Source organism: Pararge aegeria, chromosome 18, assembly GCF_905163445.1.
Source record: "Pararge aegeria chromosome 18, ilParAegt1.1, whole genome shotgun sequence".
Taxonomy (NCBI): domain Eukaryota; kingdom Metazoa; phylum Arthropoda; class Insecta; order Lepidoptera; family Nymphalidae; genus Pararge; species Pararge aegeria.
The window spans coordinates 6,175,638-6,196,920 of NC_053197.1; the positions used below are offsets into that span (position 1 = coordinate 6,175,638).

The 21,283-nt window shown below is 34.8% G+C and overlaps 1 protein-coding gene across 1 annotated transcript in view; it reads left to right on the forward strand.

Moving 5' to 3' along the window:
* LOC120631669 (G-protein coupled receptor moody) overlaps nucleotides 1–21,283 on the forward strand; it is a 152,173-nt gene that overhangs the window by 63,804 nt on the left and 67,086 nt on the right. Inside the window, exon 2 of the mRNA XM_039901338.1 lies at nucleotides 14,969–15,016. The gene's annotated coding sequence lies outside the window, so the exon portion shown is untranslated. The remainder of the gene's footprint in view (nucleotides 1–14,968; nucleotides 15,017–21,283) is intronic.

A 21,283-nucleotide genomic window follows, 5' to 3' on the forward strand; every position in this document is an offset into this window, starting at 1 on the left:
TCCGCCACGCTGGCCCAGTGCGGATTGGTGGTCTCCAAATCAACAATTCGCATTCATGCATGTTTTCCCACGTTTTCTTTCACCGTTGAAGCAAGTTATCAAATCAAATACACTTTTTTGTACACCAAAGGCAAAACAATAAAAAAACACAATTAAAGGAAAGAAAGAAAGGGTACTGTAGGCGGCCTTATCGCCTAAAAGCAATACCTACCAGGCTACCTACCAAAGTACATAAAGTTAAGAAGAAGGGTTAGGTTGTACACAAAATAATATTTAAATAATAAACATCAATCCCTAAAATAGAATTGGAAGAATATTGGAATCGTATTCTGGGACCTGTATATGCCTATGCGCCGCGGTGGGATTGCATTTTATGATGTGGTATCTCGACCTGCTGGCGGCGTATTGGTTCACCTACCCGCTTAAATTTTAAAATTTTGTTTAACATTAGAGGATTGTGCAATGTCCATACAAACTCAATGGAGTTTCAGGACATCAAGTCACCTATGTATACCTACTTATGATTGTAAGATATAAATAAATAAAAAAAAAAGATAAATACATAATAATAAATTCAATAAAATATACTTACTTCATATACGTACTCATATAATATGAGAAAATATAAAAGAATATACCTACTTATGATTGTAAGATATAAATAAATTAAAAAAAAATAGTTTATTTTAGGTTACATTTATAAAACAATTAATTAAAATAATACTATTATATACTATATATTGAAAAAAAAAAAAATATATAAAAAAAGATAAGTAATAATAAATTCAATAAAATATACTTACTTCATATACGTACTTTTATAATATGAAAAAATATAATAGAATATACCTACTTATAATATATACAATATATACTTAAATGTCAAGTAATATTTGAATTGCTTAAAACGCACATAACTTAGAAAAGTTAGAGGTGCGTGCGAGGATGATTCGAACTCTGCCCCCTGAAAATGAAGTCGTAGTCCTTCCCACTGGGCTATGACCTACATACAGACCCATAAACACGTAACATATATAATATAAAGTAGTTACCTACTGCATAAACAAGGCTTCAATCGCAAAATTTTTTCAGAAAACGGTTTATAAAAGTTTTTGACAACCTCTCTGGTTGTGACGCTGTCGTTTAACATTTGGGGTTCGACATTTGGAGGAATTTGGGAATTATTTCTCTGTTCTGGTATGGTGGGAGGCTTTTCCCGTGGCAAGTTACCTCCCACTAGTAGGTACCAGCAAGAGGTGTTGACAACTTGTAATAGTATTTAGAAAAAAAACATACGTACCTACAACATATATACAACGTATAACGCCAAACGCAATGATGTATTGCTGAACTTTGTTTTCAACACTTCTGCAATGTTCGGAAAAGTTTTCGAATTTCAAATCCCAAACACTGGTTCGGAAAATTGAATTTCGAACTTTTCCATCTTGATACATTAAGATCGATGATCCACAAAAGACATGACCGGAAACTGTCCTCGTATTTTATATTACACTAGCTGGTCACCGCGACTTCGTCTGTCTACAACTTTTGGTGACTTTTTCCCGATAAAAACTATCATTCTACGACCCACCGCATCGCATCACACCCCTTTCTCGAATACTAAGTGTCGCAACGTAATTTTAAATAGCCTACAGTTAACCTTTTTAAATTGGGCTATCATTTCATGCAAAAAAGCATTTTTGTATCAGACTGTAATAATTTCGAAACACTTATACAAATATACAAACGTAAAACAAAATCTTATCCTGGCATCGGAGGCTGTTACCCTTTTAACATTATATGCCTAAGATTACATAAAGATAAAAAACTATAACTATATATATATATGTGAGTCAATTCCTCATAATGGTCGCCTGGAAGAAATCACTATAAGTGATAAGGCCGCCTTTGTTACACAAATTAAAATTACTTGTACCTTTGTTCTTTTTTATTTATTTATATCTTGTCCTCGTATGCAATTAATTATTTTTGTTTGACTGATTGATTATATTTAAGACATAAAATGTAATAACAATTAATCTATCTATCTAGTTAAACAATAATAATAGGTGCTAATATAAAAACAATTATAATTATTAAATAGAGCAATGATATTTAATTTGTCTAGTTGTTGCCCGCGTTCTTTGCCTGTGCTTATCACGACGGCCGACTGGCGCAGTGGGCAGCGACCCTGATTTCTGAGTCCTACGCCATAACGACGGCCGACTGGCGCAGTGGGCAGCGACCCTGCTTTCTGAGTCCTACGCCGTTGGTTCATTTCCCACAACTGGAATTTTTTTGTGTGATGAACATGATTGTTTTTCAGTGTCTGGGTGTTTATCTGTATATAATAAGCAGTTATGTGTATTATATTCTTAAAAAATATATATTCAACAGGTATCTTAGTACCCATAACTCAAGCTACGCTTACTGTGGGACTAGATGGCGATGTGTGTACTGTCGTAGTATATTTATTTATTTATATAACTGTTTTTTTAGAATAGAGGCGTAGTGGAAGAAAAACAAACAAACACTCTTCGCATTTATAATATTAGTAAGGAGTTAAGAATCTAACATGTAATATTTTATTCTTCATAAACATTTTGGGAAAGCCTGCTCCCAACTAGAATCCTTTCACGCTTTCAAGACTGCGTGAACGGAATGAACAAATGCTATATTAATAATAATAATGATAATTCTAAATAGTCAATACTTTTAAACGTAACAGTTATCATATACTTTTATTAAAAATACGAATACCTACATTTCATATTTTATTTTTTTCTGCTTGACTCAATTGAAAACAAATACAGCTTATATTTTCTCGAGAGAAGAGGGATGTTATTTCATACTTCACTTCCACGATTATTATTTTATCAAAGCGTCTACGGGATTAAAAAAAATAGATAATATAAAATATTTAACAAGGATATAGCCTAGAGTAGATTGTACGATATTATTCTTTAGTTCCGGTGTTATATCAGGTTAGTGATATGACCGAGACCAACAGCTTAACTTACTTGCGCAGGCACGCAAATGTAAATGTCAAAATTAACCTTTTAAAGTGCCGACATGGATCAACGTTGCTTAAATAAATATAAATATACTACGACAATACACACATCGCCATCAAGCACCAAAGTATTAGTGTGTTATGGGTACTAATATGACTGATGAATATTTTATGAATAAGACAGATAAACAGTCTCTGAAAAACATTCATATTCATCACACAAACATTCTCCAGTTGTGGGAATCGAACCCACAGCCTTGGATTCAGAAAGTAGGGTTGCTGCCCGCTGCACCTACCGGCCGTCACCAATAAAATCGATTGATTGGTTGCAACTCAACTCCCTGCCTAATACAGCATTGAGTGCAGTGTAAATCTGGACGTAACTGTTTAAATCAATATCTCTCCACGATATTCCAGTGTGGGTTGGCGGGTCTTATTTATTTTATTTATTCTTTAAAGGAACACCAAAAGCTTGTTCACAGTACATATAAAGGAAAATTACTAATGTTTAACTAACCATCATAACGTGCTAGCTTATGCTCGCGTACTTCGTCTGCGTTTATTACAGTTTTTTACATATTCATTGGAAAACGTTTGTTTGTCTGGGATAAAAAGAAACCTTATTCTCCGACCTTTTAAGTAACTCTATGGCACTTTCCCATTTTTAATCTGAGTAAGGATTGTAGTGGTACTAGAAAGATTTGACTGCAATCTCACCATATGGAAAGTTTGAAATGATGCAGTCTAAGATGATAGCGGGCTAACCTGTTGGGGAGTTTGGCAGCTATATTAAACCCATAATCCTAAGGGGCCATCCATAAAGTACGTCACACGAATTTTAGGACTTTTGAACCCCTCCCCCCGTCCTTGTCACAGGTTGTCACATTTCTATAACCCTCCCCTCCTGATGTGACGTCACACATTTTTTAAATTTGTGTATGTATTTAAAAATAATCGAGAGAAAACAGCTATTTACATTTTTTACTTATGTTTATTAAATAATAATCTAATAAAATCAAAATTTTTAATTCACTTCCAAACTTTGCGTTTTAGTATTTTAAATTTTAACATGTGACGTCACAAAAGTATTGACCCCCCATGCCCCTTGTCACACGATGTCACACTTCGGTGATACCCTCCCTCCCCATTAACGTGTGACGTACTTTATGGATGGCCCCTAATCGGTTAAATCGCTGAGCGGTACGTCTATGTCGGTAGGGTGGTAACTAGCCACGGCTGTAGCCTCTCACTGGACCAGACCAGAGGAAATTCAGAAATGACTAAATTCCCAATATGCCCCTTTCGGAAATCTAACATAAAAAGAAAATCGAATCCGGGAACTCCAATTTCAACACAGCACTTACCGCTGCGCTAGGGAGATCCTCAAAAACGTCCGATAGTGTTCTCCGATACGCTCTCAAAAGTTCATCCATGCAAAACTAACAGTTTTCCAGACCCGAACTTAGTACCCCGTACCCCGTGATCCGTAGTCTAGCAATATATTGGACTGCTGGACAGAAATGACATAAGAATAATGTGAACTCGCTGTACCTAATGCTTGTGATACTCCATCATACTTTACATATGATTTATAGCTCGAGAATATAAATTAGTGGAAGGGTTAGGGAAAATAATCCTTTTTATTTAAGCCAAACTCGGCAGGGCTTGTTCCGTTTTTTTTAAATTCCAGAGCGTTCCATTTTTCAATAAGCTTAAAATAGATGTTTTTCTAGGTCTATCTCCAGGTTGCAAGCTTCTCTAGAAACCAAAATTCTAGTAGTTAAGCTTTTTGTGACGGAGCTTGTCCGGGGAAATACTGCCGCTATAATTATTTCTGCCGCCAAGCAGTTCTTGTCTGAAGGGCGTTGTAGCCGGTGGAGTCACAGGCTTAACATCTATTCCCCAGGTTGATGGACACAGGATTGTAAGTTTCAGAATTTTTTCCTTGCATGTCCTGCGAAGTGCTGATCTGTTTATAGGCGACGGTTGTCCACCCATTCCATTCTTACCATCAGGGTGGGCCCATAGAATTAAGAACGCACTAATACCGCGTACCCAACTAATATTGAATCATCAAAAACCACTCCACTTTATTAGGGTTTCTCGAGTAGGCGGTTAGTCACTTTTCAATTTAGCAGTTGACAGTAATTATTTTACCTCTTATGTTTACCATAATATGGGGACATTCCGCGAGTGTAAAGTGAGACTTGCGCGTGGTGCTTTCACAGTATTTGGACACAACGCACTGCATCCAATAATGGCTGAATGAGTGTCCTGTATATTCTTAAGTTTTGGTTCGTCAATTGTAGTTATAAAAAAAATATCATTACCTGATTTCATATCTTTGGGGCTGATATTGAACAATATTTGGTTACTCGGATGGGGAATTGAACATGCTAACTGGTTTACTAATAACGCAGTTCAATAATTAAACTCATTTCAGAATTCGAATACTACCAATAATCCACATGGCGGGCTGTATCTGCTTTATAAACACCCCGAACAACTGAGGAGCCATTAAGAAATTTTAAATGTAACACGCGTTTTCTCTAACTACTTTTAAAGTCGTTCACGAAGTTGTTAAAAGGAAGCGTAAACGTACTAAATAAAGTTAATTTAACAACAAGTTTCTAAATCGAAGACCAAATTGGCAATAAAATCAAGTTTACCTTTAAAATAACGGTGCAACAAGTCACAAATTAGTTTTACTAGTTGATATGTTGCGCGGGTGTCTTTGAAAACTTTTGAGACCGTCTCACCGATAGGTACACTCGCATTTATCGCGACAACTATCCAACTTTGGGTGGTTTATGCACATACTTTGAGCACGAATGAGATAAAACAAAAGTGTCTTTCATATTTCTTGGAATGTTTATAAATAAACATGCAATTCACAATGTCAAAAATTTTGAAATCAAATATAAAGACAACCAAAAAAGCAACTTTATCTTGCTGACTCAAAAATATAGTTGAATACCCAAAAGAAGAAGTTAAATGATTTCCAAAATTAGGAATGTTCACCAAGTTCATACAACGTTTGAGTCCTCGTATCTCGTTTTCAGTTTTAGTTATCTCGGTTTCGAGCCTTAATGAAATCAACATTAAGATTTCATTTTCTGTTTCATAAATACCGAATAATGTTCACGGTTTTTTTGTTGATAATTTTCGTGATAATATTGAGGTCCGGTGATATCCGATGGGAAATTGTATATTATTTTAAAACAAATTTCCGAATGAAATATTTGAGATGTCTCTTTTTAAACTTTAAACGTTAAAACGTAAGCTTACAGAAAAATCCTATTATAATATTAAAGATAATATAACTTAAACGTTAAAACAGCTTGTGCATGAATGGCTCTAACTTCGTAGCTTAATATTAATTGACTGTAAGATGGTGACAACAAAAAAAAATTTCTCGGCTAAGTTTTTTGTGGGCTCTTTTTAGACCAGGGCGCGTTTTGAACCCTCGTAGCTTTATCACCATCCCCTTACAATTATGAAAACATATATCTGTGAATACTTCTTAAGTGCCTGTAATAGTTCTACATGAGTAAAGAATTTTTGAATTCGAATTTTGCATGCCTGAGATTTCTGCATAATGTTCTCAAAGGTGTGTGGAGTCCACAAACCTGCACTGAGCCATCGCATCTCATTGTGGGAGGAGACCCGTGCCCTGTATTCGGCCGGTAATGGGTTGATATGATGATGACGATAAAATGATGATTTTTACAAAAAAATATCTTTTTTAAAACTTTTCATCAGAAATTAACTCAATTAAAATAGAGGATGGTGACGGAGTATGAAAACAAAAACATTAAAAAAAAAAAATTGTACTAATTCGCGATAATATTTTCCAACAATCTGTAAGGTGGGCGGGCGGGTACGCGTACAGAAATTAAATCTGACGCTCATCCTGACTTAGCACCTTCTTCTTTATTAGCCAAGCTTATATAAAGGATAATAAATGGTAGGAAGTTAAGGTACGAAAACTTATTAATTATAATTCACGTGGAGCGCAAACGACATTTACTTCCAGGATTTATTAATTTTCTTTCCAACTTAGTACAGAATAATACTTTCCAAACGCTATTCATTGTAAGGAAATGTGCTACTTATTTGTACATTAAAAGGCGAAATTTGTGTTTGTTACAAAAGTTAGCAAGCGGAAATAATAAGCTGTCTTCATATAAAACAAGAGTAGATACTCGTAGAGTTTCGTCAATAAAAGTTCCTATTATGAATGTTTGCTTTGTACTTTTTGCGCTACACTAAATTGAAAGTGTTATCGACATCGTTATGTATTGCCATTTTGTTATAGTTGGCAAAACTTTAACAAAACTTAACGGAGTATTAACCGACGCGACGTTACGTTAAAGTTAACATCACACAAGGTTTTTTTTATTCCTCTGCAAGTTGGCCGTTGACTGCAATTTCACCTGGTGGAAAGTGATGATGCAGTGGAGGATGCTAAATTGGTAGCGGTATTGGTAGCTGTTAGGGATCGGTTTCTACGCGACATCGAACCGGAACGCTATATCGCTTAGCGGGATGTCTTTGTCGATATGGTGATACCTAGCCCCGGCCGAAGCCTCCCACTAGACAAGTCATTAGCATAGTATTGAAATCGACGCGATGTAACGTTAACCTGAGATTCAGTATAGGCTAAACAAACATGTGTTTAGAAAGTAGACCTATATCTTTACCAGTTACCTTATAATCAAACTGTTAAAGTCGTGACCTTATTTAGATTGGCTTACTTTAACGTGCGGTTTATGTAAATACACGACTCACGAGGGTTGTCCTTCGCTAAGAATCCGTAATAAATAAGAGATATAATCCCGAAAAAAATGAATTTAGAATTGTATAGACAATGACAACAAGTACAGAGACAACACAAAACTATTTTTTTTTTGTACAATCAGATAATTAAGAACTACAGACTAAATAACTGTGGAATCTCGTACAATCCAATTGTACGAGACGAGACATTATATATTCGTGACACGCATCTAAAAGCTTGTCCGATTTTTGCACCTATATGAGGACCGATAAACCGATGCGAAATTATTTTCGCCCGACTTACTGATTTTTCGATTTTGTCGACACTTGTAAATATTTAGTAGGTTTAAGCGATATGATATAACTATTAAAATTTTTGCACGCCTCATAAGCTAAGCGTTGGGGTGGGTATTACTGTCAGTTTACGCACACCGAGTGATTCTCCAACTTAAAATGTCATTTTTTATTCTTTATTGTTTTTATAAGTGTAAATGAATAGGCAAATGTTGAGAAGAAACACTATTTATAACACTCATTACTCATATTTTTTAATCTCTTTTTATTATTTAAACTAATTAAAAAAATGTTTTAAAAAGTTCTGTCTTGGGCGTCCATGTGTATGTGCGGATCCCGTTTTTTGTGGTCGACGATAACGAGCGAAATACTTCACTTATCGAGTTGGTTTTTTTTTATAGGCCTCAGTATTTTGACGAATAGAAGCCTATTACTTTTCACGGTGTAATTAGATGTAGTTTAATTATTATTTACAAATAATCTCAATTTTATTGTATTGAATGAAATTATGAGGCCTGCACTTTTGGATTTTCCAACTATTTTAATCTATATAGTGTTTTTACCTTTGTATTTGGTCATGAATCTTCAGCTTTTTAGTACAAATGTACTTTTTCAACAGAACTACCTCCTGCTTGGCTTAGTATATTGAAGTTATACTTCTTTTTGCGCGTTAGAGAAAAATGGTAAGAGTAAATTTATACGATGCGCGCGCACACCGTCACACAAAACCGACACCATGAAGTTAGCTATAGTCAAATTTTAGTTTTTCTAAAAAAGATTTGACACTTGACTTTCATAATTCAAACGATACCTTTTTTCTATTGTTAGTGTTGTTTTTCTAAAAGGATTTTTGTCTTGTTACGCTAAAGAAGTATAACTTCTAATGCGTGTACATAAGTACACACACGTTTTTTTTATTTTTTATTTATTTCCCGCTTTCACAACTGTAAATAGGTATTAAGAGATAGATTTTATTTATAAATGCATTCTTTAGAAATAAACCCGACTTTATTCGAGGCAAAATATTTTGCCAAGATAAATGATTAGATGGCTGAAGAGAGGAAATGAAGTTGTTTTGTTACTTCAGCTTTTGGTCTCGTAATTGATTACAGCAATTAAGCGCCTTGCTGATAAACAATGGAGTGTTTATAACCTTAGCCCGTCACGGAGAAAGATTTGGAGGATGTGGCAAGTAGGACTAAACAAGGATAAATAAAGTAGTTTTATAGAAAAGGAGCCAGTTGGCAGTACCAATAGCCTTCGATGAGTCTTGTTATATAAGAAGGCAGAAGGAATTTAAGTAGTTTATCCACACTAATAAATTGGCTCAAAGATCCTAGAAAACGATATTTAACCTTCAGGAAAAGCTTTCTGGTCTCGGTGGGATTGGAAAAATACCATTTGTTACAAAGAGCGCAGCTTAATAGCTTCACCGATCTTGACGAATTTTTGCATACAGAAACTCTAGAGATAGGAAAGAGTCTCTACTCTAGAGAAAGGAGTTTGTTCCCGGGAAAACTAAGTCCGCGCAATAAAGTCATCGTTACTTTAACTGCGCAAATATTTAGTTAGTGCACAATTTAAAATAAAACAATATTAGATTAAAACATTACTGGCGTAAATCTACATTATTGGCTCAAAACATAAAAAGTATAATATTATTTATTAGTGATTTAATCACTATCGAAAATAAATTCGTGATGTTTTACTCAAAATAGATATTTTAAAGAACTCTAATCGATTAAACGAAAAAAAATCTGACAATCACATTGACATAGCTACGCATTTCAGTTCTTTAGAAGTTTAGATTCCATTAACATTGAGGCTGGGCGCAATATGCCTACTAAATTTTCAACTATCAACTAGTACAAAGATGGGTTGTTTTCTTATATCTTCTTATTATTTCTTTTCAAATATTTCTTTCTTCTTTTTTCTTAAGCCTCTTCATATCTTTTATTATAGGTTATGTAGAACTTCATCATCACATCAACACATTACTGGCCCACTACAGAGCACGGGTCTCCTCTCACAATGAGAAGGGGTTATGGTCGTAGTAAGTAAGTACGAATTAGTGGACACCACACACCTTTGATAACATATGTAGAACTCTCAGGCATGCAGGTTTCCTGACGATGTTTTCCTTCACCGTTGAGCAAGTGATATTTGAATTACAACGGAAAAGTTAAAGGTGCGTGCTGGGTTTCGAACTTGGCCCCCGAATACGCTATGCATTGGGTAGGAACTCGAGCTCCGGTTATTTAGAACTTATGGAGTATAAATGATAAAGTAATCGAGTACGTGCAGTATTTAGATAAGTTGAATAATGTTTTATATGATCGAACTTTAGGGCAGATAAATCAATACATTGTTGGTATATTGATGCAGCTGTGCAAACTTGCTCGTTTGCAAATAGACGGACCACATAATATTAATTCCGATTGAATCAATAATTTGAAATTGTACTTAGTTCTAACAAACCACGCTACTTATTTTTACATGTTTCAAGAGATTTTGTTTTATATTAGGTTAAAGAGTCAACTTAAATCTTATAATATTAACCATCGCTTCCGAACAGAGGAAAACTTCGCAGGGCACGCGAAGAAAACGTCCTACAAACTGTGTCCACCGAACTAAGGCGTATGTATCTAGCCTGAAGTACCTACCTGTAATAAGACCAGAAACCATGCAATAAGCATGGCAACAGTATTTCCTTGGACGAGCTTCATCACAAAGAACATGAAAAAAATCTGACAATCACATTGACATAGCTACGCATTTCAGTACTTTAGAAGTTTAAATTCAATTAACATTGAGGCTGCGCGCAATATGCCTACTAAATTCTCAACTATCAACTAGTACAAAGATGGTTCGTTTTCAAATATTTCGTTAATGTCCGCTCTATTCTCTTAAGTCTCTTCATATCTTTTATTATGGGTTATGTATAACTTCATCATCACATCAACACATTACTGGCCAACTACAGAGCACGGGTCTCCTCCCACAATGAGAAAAGGTTAAGACCGTAGTCCACCACGCCCAGTTCGGATTGGTGGACAATCCGCAATAAAATACTAACTAAATCAAAATAATTTGATAATATTACACTTCCTGTTATGTCATCATTATTTTATCTTAATATAGTAAATACTATATCCTGCTTATATCTGCGTTTTTCGATCCATCATTTATTTTGTTAATTTATAATGCTTAATTTGTAAACAAACAATAATACTTCATTCCACCGCTTGAGCTGTTTTAATATGACGTACCTATTGATAAACTCAATGTCAACCAACCAACATTGCAACTCAATGTCATGAATATTGGTTGTTAATAAAATATAACTTTAATTGTTTCTTGAAAACTATCTATAAACTATTTAATAAAATATCTGGCAAATATGGATTTATAGTTATCAATCAAGTTTATATATTTACCCACTTTATAAATTGACTGTAACACTATGTTATACTAAAGAACGGCTGCCGATGTTAGACTAAATAAACGATATTAGTACATTTCTCTTTAACAATATATTTATCTCAAAACATGTCAAAACCTGGCAGTTAAAGTCACTCCGTAAAATTATATCTCAAGCAAAAATAAACTCTCGTTTTCGTTGAGATCGTAAACACGCCTTTCTAATAATAATCACCCAACCATAAAAATATTTATAATGATATCAAAAGCTCTCAAAGGACATATGCGAGACATATGGGTGTAATAAAAAAAGTCTTTGTAATTTGTAACACTACACGTGTTGGACTGTCGATCTCGGGGCGACGACGCGACCCTCGTGTGAATGCTCCGGAATAAGAATAATTAACGTCAACATATACAAAGACAGAAAACGACAGACACTAATCATTTCTTAAATAGCACATCCACGGACAGGTTTAGGATTATGGCGCTATGAGGCGCCAATCAGTAGGGCGTTCTCTCAAAAAAAGTTTTAAAAAGTGCGTTACTATAGATACTTTTTGTCGGTCATTACGGAGTTATTATTTGTTAAAAATAATTCTACAAGAGTTATGTTTTTTGAAGTGAAAACTTCTTAAGGTGTATCAAGCACTTTTTGTGTGAACTTAAACTCAACTGAAATTAGCAAGAAACTCAAGTCATAAGTTATATACTGTGTATACGAAAACCGAAACTGAACTGGAACTGTCTCTGAGACTTATCTGTGAAACCGAAAGGCCAATAGTTTTTGAGTAAACTATTGCCATCGTTTTAGTAAAAGAAATCAGAGACAGCCCTAACACCACATGTAAAAGTAAAAAATTTACTCCTGTCACTTTATTAGGTACGCGTCGCGTAGCGTAGGTTCTATGCGCGTGTTGTTCCTTCATCTTTAATAGGGTTGTCAATAAGTACACGCTGAGAATGTTTTTAATTGGTTTATATGGAAAATAAATATGCTTCTTTTGATTTAAAATGTTTGCAATGTGATTCTTTATTAAGTATACTTATGCATCCTTCAACAGTACTTCGGAATTCCTTTACACGTTGTATTCTAAGTACATATATTTAGTTTTCACTTCCATAAGCAGTCACTAAAATAACAGTGGCGTGCATAGAGGGTATTCACAGGGTATGCAGATGATATAAAATGAAGAGAATCTCCAGTACGAGTTATAAAAAACTTAAGGATAGGCATTGTAAGTGTTATAAAAAGCCTAACCTTTAGTATTTATAACTTGTAATCGAGATTTTCTTCATTGTATTTCATCTGCATATCCGGTGCATACCCTCTATGCACGCCATTGACCAAAAACTATCCCGCGTGTTTTTTTTCCTCTACCATAAATCATCAGTGTATTGCTTTTTTCTCTATTACGATCTGGCCGACAAACTTAACTTTACTTATAAATAGTTACTTACATAGACCTATAACTTTGTTTTAACGTTTATTCGTATAGTAGCCTTATTACTTTGCATGGATTGAAGTAATTATTTTTGTAACAGTGCTCTTGGTCTTTCTAATAATATCCACATAACAAAGCTGAAATGATTATTTTTTGCCCCAGAATAAGTTGAAAAGACGTAGAGTAATTTTAGAGGTAGAGGCTCTTTTTATCCCACAAAAACAAACACTTCCACTTCCACTTTAAATCGCTTTAGTGATAAGACCACCTTTGCACGCTCTATTTTATATTCTAAGTTTCTTCTGTATATGTGTATAATTTGTATAAAATGTGTGTGTGCAATAAAGATTTCAAACAACAAACAAACTTTCCACGGGATTATGGAAAAACCATAACAAACGCGGACAAGCAACGCCGGCGACAAATAGTATATCAATTTTTTACCTCCCTACTTAAAGGTTGTCAGTTTTATTCATGTTTTACTTGTTTTTTTTTGTGAACTTACCAACTACGTCGCATTAATCGTGTAAGAACGTAAATACGATAATATTCTTGTAAAAAATTAAATTGGAATAGTTTGAGACAGCTCTAACGTTACCTTTTTATTATAATACGAACATAAAATTGAAAAGGAACCATAAAAATATGTAATATCGATTCAGACCGAAATGTCGTTGCGTATTTTCACCGTCATAAAAAGGAAACCGTGAACTTTTCAGAGAAAGCAATTCCAAGCAAACAATATAATTGTCTAGTTTTCTTGTTAAATTATCACATTATTAGGTTCTCCTTTGATTTTTATAGTTAAAATTGACGGAACCAGCAGATAGTCCACATGATCGTAAGTGGAAAACCATCACTACGAACAGAGCAACACTGGCATGCAAGTAGCACATCCTATAACATACCGCCCTGATTCCATCAGTTTGAGGCGTGTTTAGCCTCAAGTGCCTGTAATTACGCCGGCAACAGACACAGCATTGCAACAATGCTGCTTAGCGGCAGAAATAATCTTGGCGATAGTACTTCCCCGGACGAGCTCTGTCACAAAATGCTCTAGTACTACTAAGAGTTAGGCATATTAGTGCTTTAGCGGGCGATGCGGAGAGCTACGCTCGCATGATAACAATAATAATAAAAGCCTTAATTGATTAATAGTACAATTTTTTTTTTTATTACCCTGGACCTACAAACAAGGATATCCTGTGTATCAGTACCCCAAGATCAGAAGAGGTGGGTATCACCGGATGGTTAGTGATGATTTGGTCTCAGCTGGCACCAAACTAAGCTGTTAGAGGTCTTCTTCTTTCTTCTTAGGGTGCCGTCTCCTTACGAAGGTTGGCAATCTTTAGGGCTATCTCTACCTTGGACACCGCTGCTCTAAATAATGATTTGGTGCTCTTTCCAAACCATTGTCGTAGATTTTTGAGCCATATTCTTCTTCGGCCAGGCCTTCTTCTGCCTGCCACTTTACCTTGTACGATAAGCTGAAAAAGTTCATACTTTTTGGTGTTCCGCATCACATGACCAAAATATTCTAACTTTCTTTTTTTAATTTTTAAGAGTACCTCTGAAACCTTACCCATTCTCTGCAATACAATAATAGCAATACAGTGCTATTCCGTACACGATCTGTCCAAGATATTTTTAACATACGTCTGTACACCCACATCTCGAACGCTTCGAGTTTCCTGGACTTGGTCTCTGTTAGAGTCCAAGCTTCTACGCCATATAGGAGTACAGAGAACACATAACACCGCGCTATGCGTGTTCGAAGGGCTGTTTATTTGACAATTATATCGGATAATCGGTAAAAACACAGCAGTGTAGCGGAATGCTATATAATTTGTCGGAAGGGTTTTCTTTATTTTTCCTGGAAAGCTCACTTTTATAATAAACCGTCCGACAGTGCAGAACCCATGAAATAGAAAAAAATACAATTAATAATGTTAATTTAAGTTCATTAAAATATTTGTCTTTTGTAACTTTTTTAACAAACCCTTTCTTTTCTTTACAGATAAACCAGAAGATCTGGTATCCGGAGAAAAAACCTATAGATCGCTTGGTAAGTGCCTAAGTATAAAATAAAAATGTTGTTTTTTATCAAATTGTTGCAAATGTAGAAAAACGAGTCAATACGTTTGTTAGTTATATAAGTTGGAGGTTTGATTTCCAAACCTAAGATTTTATTTTTGGTAATTTATTTTGTGAAAAGACCATAATACGCTAGACTGTTTTTCCAATTGCTGAATGCAGCTTTAATACGTTTGAAAAACTCTAAATTGATTTCATAAAACGTGTAGGTATTGCACATACATAAAAAGAGTAAAAAATACGAAAATGTGATTTATAGCGAATTTATGCGAACATGAGCTATAAAATACTTGTAGAATATTAAAAGCCCACATGATTTCTTCATAACAAAGGACCCGTGGTTTATAAAGTATCTTTGCATATAAATACGATTTATTATAAGGCACCTTTGTACCTACTAACTCTATGCTGAGGAATCCTGGGAAGGTATTGATGTCTCAAACCACCCACCTGTCTTCTGTACAAATATCATCATCTTGAAAACCTATTACCCCCCAGTACAGGGCACGGGTCGCCTCCCACTAAGAGAAGGGTTTAGACCGTATTGCACGACACTGGCCAAGTAAGGATTGGTGGGCTCCACACGCCTTTTAGAACATGATGCAGAACTCTCAGGCTTGCAAGATTCTTCAAGACGTTTAACTTCACCTTTAAAGCAACTGATATTTTAATTGCTCAAACACACATAACATAGAAAAATTAGAGGTGAACTAATATCAAACGGTGAAAATATTAGATTTTTGGTATCGTTGTATGTAAAAGATAAACTCAAAAGCTACTAAACCTATTCTAAACATTATTTTCCCTCTAGTTAGATACATTTTTAGAGAGTGACATAAATTGTATTTTATTACTGTACTATTATGATTTGAACCTGAAGTAATAGTATTTCTTTTTTCCTTTGTGCTTTCGTAACAGTATTTCAAGAGCAAGCTCTGTAAATGTGTTTCTTCTTCGGATATCCTCGTTATTTAGATTTTATAATAAAGATTCATTATCTGCCGAAGGTGATTGACTGGAGCATTTAGTTGTGTAGCGTGACCATGACTATCTTACTAATATTATAAAAGTGAAATTGTGTTTTTTTTGTTTGGTTGTCCTTCCTTTACACCCTAACTAAACAAAAAATCAACTTGATATTTAGCATAGAGTTAGTTGAAAAGACGGAGAGTAATAAAAGCTACTTCTTATCCGAGAAAAATAAACGTAATTCCTACAGAATTATAGACTTTCTTAGTAATGCCAGCCGGAAATCCAATCAGGTATTTAAGCTTAAAATTGTTAACCACTGATTAGAATCGTGCGGTATGTCCTTAGTTGGATTTTCTTTTACGTAAAAGTTTCCATCGTGTTTTTAAGCAACTGTAAAACGTCAAATTAAGTTAACTGAAATAAAGCGTTCCGGAATGGGACAAGAAAAGAAGTTGGCATAGCCTTGTTACAGCGTAAAATGTAGTAGGAGTCATTCAACTTTTTAAGATCTAAATTTGCCATTTATCTTCTCCGACTTTTTTCTCCGGAGAACTTTAAGCCGTTAGTATTACTCAGTATCACTAACACCAGCTCATAACCGTTGCTTAAGAGCAAGAGTTCGCTATTTACGAGTAAGTACGCTAATATGGATTAGAGCAAACGTCGTGATAGAGTCTTAACTCTATTACCTCACTCCTATTTTATAATATATGTTTGCCCAGCTGTGCCATTTTAATTAAAGGTTAATGATGATATAGTCTAAGTTGTGACATTGCTGCGTGTAAGGAAGAAATAAGGAGCGGGTCAGTACAATACGAATTTAATTAGTATAAGTATAGACACAGCTTCGTGAGGATTAACCCGTCACATGTTTAGCTTCACCAGATTAGCAGTGCAGAAATAGTAGGATTTTGCAGTGTGTTTTTAACGATCCGACATTTGAAAACCTTTTTTTCTCTTTTTTATGTTTATAGACGAGCGCTTGACTGCAAATACACCTGATGGTAAGTGATGATGCAGTCTAAGGTGGAGCGCGATGCCTAGTAGATGCCTATTCACTATTGATACTCATATTATAGGTACTGGGGAAAATGGAAGCTGGAAGGGAACACATTTCATGAAACAGACCCTTCACAATCGACTGTCACAGACAGTGTGCAAATGTTTATAAAAATAAAAAAATATATATATAAATTACATTACAATCAAAAGAATAAAAATACAATAATCAGAAATAAGTAATAATGTCATTTTAAATTAATTAGGCAAATAATACAATTACAAATGTTGTTATACAGTTATAAAAGTTAACTAAGTAGGTATATTGCTGTCACTAAGGTATTCATTCTTTTACACTATAATAGTTTTTTTGTTGAGAGTATCAAAAATTGCTCGCTTCAATTTTACTAGTAGTAGATTTTTGTGACAGTCCGGAAGTTAACTGTACAAAGTAATAGCCATACAAAATGAATTGTTTGAGAAGACAGCCAACCTTTTTGCTGGTACCCAAAGTTTATACCCAAAGTTTATATTGTTTTAGTTCTCGAGTACACTCCGAAATATATCTTATAGCTGTCAGTTGAAATTTGATAAAACACTACAAAACTATTCCGACATCATGCTTCGTTTATTTGTAAGGACAACTTTAAGACTTCGAAAGACTAGAAATATCATTTAAATTAACACGAGGCAAATATTTAATAAGAAAAAAAAAACAGAATATTTCCCTTAATATCAATAGTAATCCCTCAGCAGTAGATTCTGTTCAGTGACAATGGACAGCCTGGAATAAACCCTTTTAGGGTACAAAAATAATCCGTACCTGCGAAAATGGAACCTATTTCTATTTTATGACGGCCGAGTGGCGCAGTGGGCAGCGACCCTGCTTTCTGAGTCCAAGGTCGTGGTTTCGATTCCCACAACTGGAAAATGTTTGTGTGATGAACATGAATGTTTTTCAGTGTCTGAGTGTTTATCTTTATATTATAAGTATTTATGTGTATTATATTCATAAAAAAATATTCATCAGCTATCTCAGTACACATAACACAAGCTACGCTTACTTTGGGGCTAGATGTGTGTATCTTCGTAGTATATTTATTTATTTTAGAGTCTCCTAATAGAAAAAACTGTCGTTAAAGTGGATAAAGTCTTAGTCGTTATGTCAGATAGAGTTAAATGAATTTCATTGAATGAATGCACGAAAAATAGAGAAACATTAAGCAAATATTATTAAAAGTCTGGCATCTGTAGTTTTTATTTTTAAACCAACCTATTTACCAGATTTTAATTAGAATTAGTTTTTTGTAAATGTTACGCGCTAAATATATTGTATGTAAATAGGTCGGACATTGGCTTAACCAGGTAAGTACTATTCGCTAACACGACCTGGTCTGTATTTCTATTTTGGGATTCCAAGTCAATATTTGAATAACATTCGAATGAGTAAATGTGGTGAAATTGTCTTACTCATTGAGGTTGTTTCAATCGGTGCTAACTAAATCTTAGTCAACTGTAAGATATCGACCTAAAGGTGAAAAAGATCGTTGGTTGGCATGCTGAACTTTCTAGGTCCGATTGAAAAGTCAAGCCAAGAAATATTAGGTACTGAATTTTTCTGTTAAAAAACTCAGTACCAGCCCGGAGGCCCCGAACAGAAAAGTTGGCGGAGTCCACGGTCCGTGCCTCGGAGAGCACGTTAAGCCTCCGGCCCCGGTAATGATTATAAAATATAATAAAAAATGAGAATTGGGATTGTTATAAAGAAAATGCTATTAAGAGGAGAAAAAGTTCTCATATTCTTGAATTTCTTGTTTGTGCTATGTTTAAGCTACTTAAAGTGTTTTATGCCCTTGTGCATAATAAGTCTGTTTGCAAGAAACAAAAGCTTTACGCGTATGTTTTAATGCAATTAAGGGACAGTGAAGCTCTTTTCGTTTCTTAAGAATATTTATGTTTAGTCGTTTTACATAATGACTGAAAGTTAATTTGTAATATGTGATTAGGTCTGAGAATACTCTTCATAGGCAACCACTGAAAACATTTTTAAGCGCATTAGTCAGCGCTCTGATCCTGGGTCCTGGGTTCAATCCCCTACAGAGGATACTTGGAATTTTGAAAAACTCGAACTTTCTCTGGTCTGGTCTGGTCTTCAGCGGTTGCTAGTTACCGACAAAGGCGCACCAAGTCATTTAGCGATCCGTTACAATGCCATGCACGTTTAATATTGACGGCCGATTGGTCAGCGACCCTGCTTTCTGAGTCCAAGGCCGTGGGTTCGATTCCCATCACTGGAAAATCTTTGTGTGATGATCATGAATATTTCAGTGTCTGGGTGTTTATCTGTATTTTATAACTATTCATAAAAATATTCATCACTCATCTTAGTACCAATAACACAAGCCATGCTTACTTGGGACTAGATGGCGATGTGTGTATTGTCGTAGTATATTTATTTATTATTTTAAATTACTGCTTTACCCCTAAGTTAGCCCGCAACCATCTTGGAAGTTGGATCTCACTGCATCATTATGTACAACCAGGTGATATTGCAGTCGAGGGCTAACATGTATATAGAAGAATTGGTGATAAAAAAAAAGTGGGTAGATACATTTTCCTTTTTTGTTGATTTGTTTACATAATATCGAAACTTGTAGCGATGCATCACGACCGTTTCCGAATTGAAAACCGACACAAATTTCAGCATCCTAATTCAATTTATTACTAATCATAAAATTCGGATATAACCCATTTACCGAATATCAGGAATGAGTTGACCGAAATACGTCTAAATGTAATATGAGCTATTTCACTTTTTCATAGAATCTGTAACTTTTACATTACTACACTTATCTCTGACGGCCGAGTGGGCAGTGACCCTGGTTTCTCAGTCCAAGGCTATGGGTTCGATTTCCACAACTGGAAAATGTTTATGTGATAAAACATGAACGTTTTTCAGAGTCTGGGTGTTTATCTATATAAATTATTCATCACATATCCTAGTATATTCATCAGTTATACCAATAACACAAGTTAAGCTTACTTTCGAGCTAGATGGTAATATGTGTTTTGTCGTATTTTCAATGTAAAACGAACAGTTAATCCATTCTTAATCTAATTTTCAAGTAGTAAGAGTCGCGTAGTAAATAGTCAATTATTTACAGGTTATCACAGCATGCATAAAAATGTTGTAAGTCATTCTTATTAACAACGAAGTGACGATAAAATATTTAATTAATTATTACGAAACAACACAAAGAATTGAAATCATTTTTCAATCCTAATGGTTTCTCCCAAAGGGAGGGTTCGCCCATAATTACCAGACGCTGGGCAGACGGATCGGTGATCGCAGTATATCGTAATAGTATCACAGAGGACTTGACTGCCCTCTCACCGTTATTATTCCTTAGAATAAAATACTTATGAATTATATACATGATTACGTCCTCGTTACACATATAACACATTACACGTCGCCATATGTATTTACAAAAAATAATGACAAACTTTCTATTTCGTATGTCATGGCAGTAGTAATCTAAATTTTATTTTAACGAGGCGTTAAAAATTAACGTTTCCGTTATTCCAGCTTTCTCACAAGTGTATTTCAGAACTTCACAACCTTTCCCTCAATTGCAGTAAATGAGTTTTCAGATTTCCAAAGATAAATGTAAATTTTAGAACAGATATTGAAATTGTATTTCTCTAACATCCTATAAAGCCGAGTACACATTATTTGCCACCACATGTAATTCGATCCGAATATCTAAGAAAAATAGTTGCACTCTTTTATCACAATTTAATTTAATGTAATAGTAGAGGCTTTTTTGGCCAGAGCTCGTCTGGGAAAGTACTAGCTTGTTTCTGTCGCTAAGCAGCCTTTTGCAATGGTGTGTTTCGGTCTAAAGAGTGGTCGCCGGTGTAATTGCAGCCACATGAGGCTTAACATCTTTTTTATTTATTTATACTCTTTATTTGTACACCACTCAGAAAAACGAGACAAAAAAAAAAAGAAAAAACACATGAAGAATGAAGCAGGATACAAAAGGCGTACAAAATCTATGCCTCACGTTGAAGTACACAGGGCGGCATTTTGCTGAATATGTTTCTTGCATGGCCTGCGAAGTGTTGCTTTGATAAAGGCGACGATTTTCCATGGCATGTAAGGTACATTGCATAATCTATACCCGGCTTAATGATGCTCCGCCAAAAAACTGTTTGAAATACGGCACTGGATTTTCGATATAAAACGGGAAGGAACACGTTA